Below are 8,263 nucleotides of genomic sequence, written 5' to 3' on the forward strand. Positions count from 1 at the left end.
AGTAAAAAAGAAAAGTGTTTGGAGAACACGTGTCAATTTCGGATTGGTGAATTTCATTTTATTGTGTCCGTCAATTAGACAAGTTGAAATTTTATGTCATGTCAGCCTTAGGGTAGAAAATTTCTTAAGATTTTAGAAATTGAAAATTTCCGGAAACAAAAAATGAAAACGAAAAAAAAATGAATTAATTAGAATTAATTAAGAAAAATTAAATTAAATTGATGAATAATAAAATTGAGAAAAATTATTTTTAGATTGGTGTTAATAAATAAATTTGTGTGTTAAAAAAAAAGAATTGAAAATCAAATAAAACAATTAGAATAAACAAAAATACAAGAAAATAAAAGAAATAAAATAAAAATATTCATTGGGCTTTGAATATTGGCCGTTTAAGGTAATGAGTTGTAAAAGAAAAAAAGATATGAAATGGATTGGGCTTAAATATGGATTGGGCTTAGATATGGGCTGGTGGTAGGAAGCCTTTGTTGTAAAAAAAAAAAAAAAAAAAAGGAAAATGAGGAGTTTTTGAAAAGGACAGAACGCGGGGAGAAGAAAAGAGCAGCGGCTGTGGAATTTTGGGGTTCTCGCCGGAGCTTTGACCGGCCGTTTGGACGGCCAAACAACCTCCGTTTCGGCCCAAATTAGAAGGAAGTGCTCTATTCGACTAGAGGAACAAGTCTACGGAGGTTGATTTCGTTTTTAATGGCCAAATCCTCATATTTGTGGTAGGGGAAAACTAACCCTAAAACTGAAATTTAATGTATTTTTCATTGGAAAAAATTATAAATCTGATAATTATGAGTTAAGTAGGTAATTGTGATGTTGTGTGAATTTTCTGGAATGATTTGAGATTTTTTCTGGATTTTTTTGTAATTTCTGAAATTCTTTGTAATTGATAAATAATTATTTTAGGTTGTTAAAAATTGTTAGAAATGTAGGAAAATTCCGGAATTAGGGCAAGATTTCAAATCTAGTGATTTATGAATTTTTGAAAATTGATTGGAATATTTGTGGTAATTTTATTGTGAAAAATTAATTATTTTCAAATATTAGGAATTATTAGAATTATTGAAAAATTCTGAAATTGTGATATAAATTCAAGTATATTGATGTGTGAATTTTCGAAAATTCGTTGGTATATTTTCGGGAATTTTAATGTGAAAATTTTATTTTATTGGGTTATTGAAAATGTTGAAATTGTTGAAATTATTGAGGAATTTTGGAGTTTGTGGCATTCATTTGCATCATGGTTGTATGAAGAAAAAAAATTGTGAAAAGTGTATGAAATGGAAAAAAATAAAATAGTGATGAAAAGTGAAAGCCCGTATGAGGTGAACTAAGAAGGAAGAGAGATCCCTAGGGTGAAAGACCCAAAAGTTTACCCCGGGAAGACTCCGAATGGGGAGTATATTTGGGTGCGGACGCGTATCCTTCGGTGAAAGCCCGAGAACGATGGAGCATTGTATGACTGTGTGTCACACGTTCATATGCATTCATTTAATGATTGGATGTTGGGGGATTGAGTATAATGTTATATGTTAAATTGTGTGACTTGATTTATATTGGTAAACCGTTATGTTTGGCTTATTGAAATATAGAAATCCCCCATTAACCCTTTAGGTGTTAGGCACCCTACTGAGCAATGTGGAAATGCTCACCCCTTCCTTTTTATATATTTTTATATGCAGATATCACTCCTGAGGATCCACAGATGGGACATGGAGGACTTCAGGATGCCCTTGGAGCGGTTTAGTGGAAATGTTTTATTTTTTTATTGTGTTGTGGTATTGAGACCTTGTAATAAGTGAATTATGGATAATGTAATAAGACCTTAGTTTGATTAAGGGGATTTTTATGAAATTTTATTTTGGGATGCAATGATGTTTATTAAATCTTGATGTGTTTAAGTAAGGTTTAAAATATTGTTAGTTGGTGAGAACCCTAGTGGGACTTATATGAAAAATAAAAAATAAAAAAAATTCAGAGTGTTTTAGTTGACTGCCAACGTGAAATAGGAGAAACCCTTAGGGTCAAACCTTTGACCTGGGGTCACGGGCCAAATTTTGGGTCGCCCGGAATTTGGGTCGTGACAGCGTGGTATCAGAGCCAAGGTTGCGATAATACCTTGGGGTCAATGTTTGTGAGTGTTTGTGTGTATTGTAATGTTATGATTTTTGTATGTGTTAATTGGCGAGTTGATGATTAATTAAATTATGTATTGTGATTGTATGAAAGTGAAAGTTTTGATAGTTGTTGAGGTTGTTAAATGAGTACGAATTCTAGAGTTGATAGAATATGCAAAGGGTGTGTTATTACCTTGGCAGATAGAGCACTAAATGTGGATTTGAGGATTTTGGATATGACTGGATATGATGTTATTTTGGGAATGGATTGGTTGACAGTGTATAGAGCGTTATTGATTGTCATCGCGCAGGCTAATATTTTGTCTGCCAGAGGATTTGAGGTTTGCTTTGTTGGAGGGAAGTGTGTTAGTTTGCCTTTTTCGCAGTCTGATCCATGCTATCAGTATGTGTTGAGGAAGGGATCAATAAATTTCTAGTTTGCCTTCGTGTAAGGAGAAGCCCATATACATTATAGAAATTCCAGTGGGTGAGGAAGTTTCAGGATGTATCCCAGATGAGTTACCAGGTTTACCACCTCATGGAGAGTTTGATTTCTCTATTGAAGTATACCCAGAACTGATCCTATTTCAGTATCCCCTTTATAGGATGACCCCTCTTGAGTTGAAAGAATTGAAAACTCAGTTAGATGAATTGTTGGGTAAGGTTTTATTCGTCCAGTACATCGCCATGGGGAGCCCCAGTTTGTTGTGAAGAAGAAGGATGACACACTAAGTTATGTATTGACTATAGGAAGTTGAATAGAGTTACTGTGAAGAACAAGTATCCTCTTCCAATGATAGATACTTGTTTGATCAGTTGAAGGGTGCAAAGTATTTAGTAAGATTGACTTGAGAACTGGGTATCATCAATTGAGGGTTAGGGAAGAAGATGTTTCTAAAACCGCTTTTAGAACGAGATATAGACATTATGAGTTCTTAGTCATGCCTTTTGGGTTAACTAATGTCCCCGCTGCTTTCATGGATTTAATGAACAGAGTATTTCGTGCTTACTTGGATCAGTTTGTGATTGTCTTTGTGGATGACATCTTGATCTACTCCAGGAGTTTGGAGGAGCATAAACAACATTTGGTGACCACCTTGGAACTTTGAGAAGGCATCAGTTGTATGGGAAGTTGGACAAAAGTGAGTTTTGGCTTACTGAAGTAAATTTCTTAGGCCATGTGATTTTTGAGGCAGGAATAGCAGTAGACCATTCCAAGGTGGAAGCTGTACAGGAGTGGCAAAGACCTACTAATGTATTTGAGGTTAGAAGTTTCTTGGGGTTGGCTGGATATTATAGGAGGTTTGTGGAAGACTTCTCTAGAATTGCAACACCATTGACTCGGTTGACTAGAAAAGGGGTGAAGTTTGATTGGAATGAGGAGTGTGAGAATGCTTTCCAGGAGTTGAAGCGGAAATTGACCACTGCTCCAGTGTTAACTGCTCCTATTAGTGGAGAGTTGTTTACAATTTATTGTGATACTTCCACAGTGGGGCTAGGGTGTGTGCTAATGCAGCAAGGCAAGGTGGTAGCTTATGCCTCAAGACAGTTAAAGCAGCATGAGCGGAATTATCCAACACATGATTTGGAGCTTGCAGCAGTGGTGTTTGCCCTTAAGACTTGGAGACACTATTTGTATGGAGAGAAGTTTGAGGTGTACTCTGATCACAAGAGTTTGAAATATATTTTCACTCAAAAGGATCTGAACTCTAGGCAAAGGAGATGGATGGAGACATTGGAAGATTATGATTTTGCTCTTCATTATCATCCAGGAAAGGCGAATGTTGTAACAGATGCCTTGAGTAGGAAGAATGTTGGCCAGTTGTCTAGCTTGGAGTTGAGAGAGTTTGAGATGCATGCAGTTATTGAGGATTTTGAATTATGTCTTGGTTTGGAAGGGCATGGTCCATGCTTGTACAATATATCAGCCAAACCAATGGTTATCTAGAGAATAGTGGAGGCCCAAGTTCATGATGAGTTTTTAGAAAAGGTTAAAGCCCAGTTGGTAGCAGGTGAAATAGATGAAAATTGGTCTATGTATGAAGATGGGAGTGTGAGGTTCAAATGGAGATTGTGTGTGCCAAAAGATGTGGAGTTGAGAAATGAACTTCTAGCAGATGCTCATAGGGTGAAGTATACCATCCACCCTGGGAATACCAAGATGTATCAAGACTTAAAGAGATAATTTTGGTGGAGTGGGATGAAGAGAGATATTGCTTAGTTTGTAGCTAATTGTCAGATTTGTCAGCAAGTGAAGGCTGAACACCAGAGGCCTGTAGAGTTGTTGCAACCTTTACCTATACCTGAATGGAAGTGGGATAATATCACTATGGACTTTGTAATAGGGTTGCCAAGAATTAGAAGCAAGAAAATGAGGTTTGGGTGATTGTGGATCGTCTTACTAAGTCAGCCCATTTTCTAGCCATGAAAACTACTGATTCCATGAACTCTTGGCAGTTGTATATACAGGAGATTGTGAGATTGCATGGGATACCTGTATCTATAGGTCTGACAGGGACCCTAAGTTTACTTATCAGTTTTGGCAGAGTTTACAAAGGGCTTTGGGCACCCAATTGAATTTTAGCACCACTTTTCACCCTCAGACAAATGGTCAATCAGAGAGAGTGATCCAGATCTTAAAGACATGTTAAGGGCTTGTGTTTTGGATTTTGGTGGAAATTGGGCAGATTACTTACCTTTGACAGAGTTTGCTTATAACAATAGTTACCAATCTAGTATTGACATGACACCTTATGAAGCACTCTATGGGAGACCTTGTAGATCGCCCTTGTATTGGATAGAGATGGGTGGGAGTCGTTTGTTGGGACCTGAGATTGTCCAAGAGACTACAGAGAAGATACAACTCATCAAGGAAAAACTTAAGACTGCCCAAGATAGACAGAAAAGTTATGCAGACAAAAGGAGAAGGCCCTTGGAGTTTGAGGAAGGGGATTGGGTGTTTGTAAAAGTGTCCCCTCGAAGAGGCATATTTCAATTTGGGAAGAAAGGGAAGTTAGCCCCTAGGTTTGTGGGACCATTTTAGATTGATAAGAGAGTTGGCCCAGTGGCATACAAGTTAATTTTGCCTCAACAGTTGTCTCTTGTGCATGATGTTTTCCATGTGTGATGCTAAGGAAGTGTACTCCAGATCCAACTTGGGTAGTGGACTTGCAAGATGTTCAGATTAGTGAAGATACTTCTTATGTGGAGGAACCTTTACGAATTCTGGAAGTTGGAGAGCATAGGTTCAGGAACAAGGTGATTCCTGCAGTCAAAGTATGGTGGCAACACCATGGGATAGAAGAAGCCACTTGAGAACCTGATGAAGAAATGAGACGACACTATCCGCAACTTTTCTACGAATTTTAAGGTAAGCTAGTTTAAATTTTGGGACAAAATTTCTTTTAGGGGGGTAGGATGTAATGACCGAGTATTTTATGACACATTAGCATTTTTAGTTTGAAAAGTCTTATTTTGTGTGATGGTTGAAAAGTAAAAAAGAAAAGTGTTTGGAGAACACGTGTCAATTTCGGATTGGTGAATTTCATTTTATTGTGTCGGTCAATTAAACAAGTTGAAATTTTATGTCATGTCAGCCTTAGGGTAGAAAATTTCTTAAGAGTTTAGAAATTGAAAATTTCCGGAAACGAAAAACGAAAACGAAAAAAAAAATGAATTAATTAAAAATTAATTAGAATTAATTAAGAAAAATTAAATTAAATTGATGAATAATAAAATTGAGAAAAATTAGTTTTAGACTGGTGTTAATAAATAAATTTGTGTGTTAAAAAAAAATTGAAAATCAAATAAAACAATTAGAATAAACAAAAGAAAAGAAAAGAAAATAAATAAAATAAAAATATTCATTGGGCTTTGAATATTGGCCGTTTAAGGTAATGGATTGTAAAAGAAAAAAAAATATGAAATTGATTGGACTTAGATATGGGCTGGTGGTAGGAAGCCTTTGTTGTTAAAAAAAAAAAAAAAAAGGAAAATGAGGAGTTTTTGAAAAGGGCAGAACGCAGGGAGAAGAAAGGAGCAGCGGCTGTGGAATTTTGGGGTTCTCGCCGGAGCTTTGACCGGCCGTTTGGACGGCCAAACGACCTCCGTTTCGGCCCAAATTTGGAGGAAGTGCTCTATTCGACTAGAGGAACAAGTCTACAGTGGTTGATTTCATTTTTAACGGCCAAATCCTCAGATTTGTGGTAGGGGAAAACTAACCCTAAAACTCAAATTTAATGTATTTTTCATTGAAAAAAATTATAAATCTGATAATTATGAGTTAAGTAGGTAATTGTGATGTTATGTGAATTTTCTAGAATGATTTGAGCTTTTTTGTGGATTTTTTTGTAATTTCTGAAATTCTTTGTAATTGATAAATAATTATTTTAGGTTGTTAAAAATTGTTAGAAATGTAGGAAAATTCCGGAATTAGGGAAAGATTTCAAATCTAGTGATTTATGAATTTTTGAAAATTGATTGGAATATTTGTAGTAATTTTATTGTGAAAAATTAGTTATTTTCAAATATTAGGAATTATTAGAATTATTGAAAAATTCTGAAATTGTGATATAAATTCAAGTATATTGATGTGTGAATTTTCGAAAATTCATTGGTATATTTTCGGGAATTTTAATGTGAAAATTTTATTTTATTGGGTTATTGAAAATGTTGGAATTGTTGAAATTATTGAGGAATTTTGGAGTTTGTGGCATTCATTTGTACCATGGTTGTATGAAGAAAAAAAAAATTGTGAAAAGTGTATGAAATGGAAAAAAATAAAATAGTGATGAAAAGTGAAAGCCCGTGTGAGGCGAACTAAGAAGGGAGAGAGATCCCTAGGGTGAAAGACCCAAAAGTTTACCCCGGGAAGACTCCGAATGGGGAGTATATTTGGGTGCGGACGCGTATCCTTCGGTGAAAGCCCGAGAACGATAAAGCATTGTATGACTGTGTGTCACATGTTCATATGCATTCATTTAATGATTGGATGTTGTGGGATTGAGTATAATGTTATATGTTAAATTGTGTGACTTGATTTATATTGGTAAACTGTTATGTTTGGCTTATTGAAATATAGAAATCCCCCATTAACCCTTTAGGTGTTAGACACCCTACTGAGCAATGTGGAAATGCTCACCCCTTCCTTTTTATATATTTTTAGATGCAGATATCACTCCTGAGGATTCACAGATGGGACAGGGATGACTTCAGGATGCCCCTGGAGCGGTTTAGTGGAAAGATTTTATTTTTTTATTGTGTTGTGGTATTGAGACTTTGTAATAAGTGAATTATGGATAATGTAATAAGACCTTAGTTTGATTAAGGGGATTTTTATGAAATTTTATTTTGGGATGCAATGATGTTTATTAAATCTTGATGTGTTTAAGTAAGGTTTAAAATATTGTTAGTTGGTGAGAACCCTATGGGACTTATATGAATGAAAAATAAAAATAAAAAATTCAGAGTGTTTTAGTTGACTGCCAACGTGGAATAGGAGAAACCCTTAGGGTCAAACCTTTGACCTAGGGTCACGGGCCAAATTTTGGGTCGCCCGGAATTTGGGTCGTGACAAACATAGTTCCATTAACTCCAAGCCAAACCACAAAGATAACAGCAAGATCAATGACAACAACAGGAAAAATGATCCAGAAAATCAAGAGATTCCAGTATATAATCGAACCCAAACTGATGAGTAATGCAAAGCAAACCAAAATGAGAAGAATATGAATCACAGTAAGCAAGAAAATCGCCTCAAACTCACCTGTAGCTGCTCTATACTCCTGTTATCTCCTTCTTCAAGCTTTACCCTCAAAAATCAATGGAGCCAGCAAGCTCCCTTCTCTGTAACTAGTAGCCTCTCCAGAAAAAATACTCTCAAGCTCCTCTCACCTCCAAAAGATCTCTTCTACTCCTCACAATGCTGTCTTCCCTCTCTCCAGAAACCTCCTCCGTTTTTCTTAGCCTACCCTCCCTAGAAAAAAAAACCCCCTCTCCTTCCTGTCCTGACCTCCAAGTCAAAAGGAATGCCCTAAAAAATATCTCCCTACCGGATTTGCCCCTCCAACAACATCTGCAGAAACAACCACCCCCCCAAAAGCACCACTACTCTTTCATCCGCTCTAACGACCCACGGGACC

The 8,263-nt window shown here is 36.2% G+C and overlaps 1 long non-coding RNA gene across 1 annotated transcript; it reads left to right on the top strand.

The window, feature by feature from the left end:
• Positions 1 to 557: 557 nt before the first annotated feature.
• On the top strand, positions 558 to 1,892 carry LOC117915390. Its single transcript, XR_004651379.1, has 2 exons — positions 558 to 725; positions 1,689 to 1,892. It is a non-coding gene; the product is annotated as an uncharacterized LOC117915390 (long non-coding RNA).
• The last annotated feature ends 6,371 nt before the right edge of the window (positions 1,893 to 8,263 follow it).

The sequence above is a fragment of the Vitis riparia genome, chromosome 5 (genome assembly GCF_004353265.1).
Source record: "Vitis riparia cultivar Riparia Gloire de Montpellier isolate 1030 chromosome 5, EGFV_Vit.rip_1.0, whole genome shotgun sequence".
Taxonomy (NCBI): domain Eukaryota; kingdom Viridiplantae; phylum Streptophyta; class Magnoliopsida; order Vitales; family Vitaceae; genus Vitis; species Vitis riparia.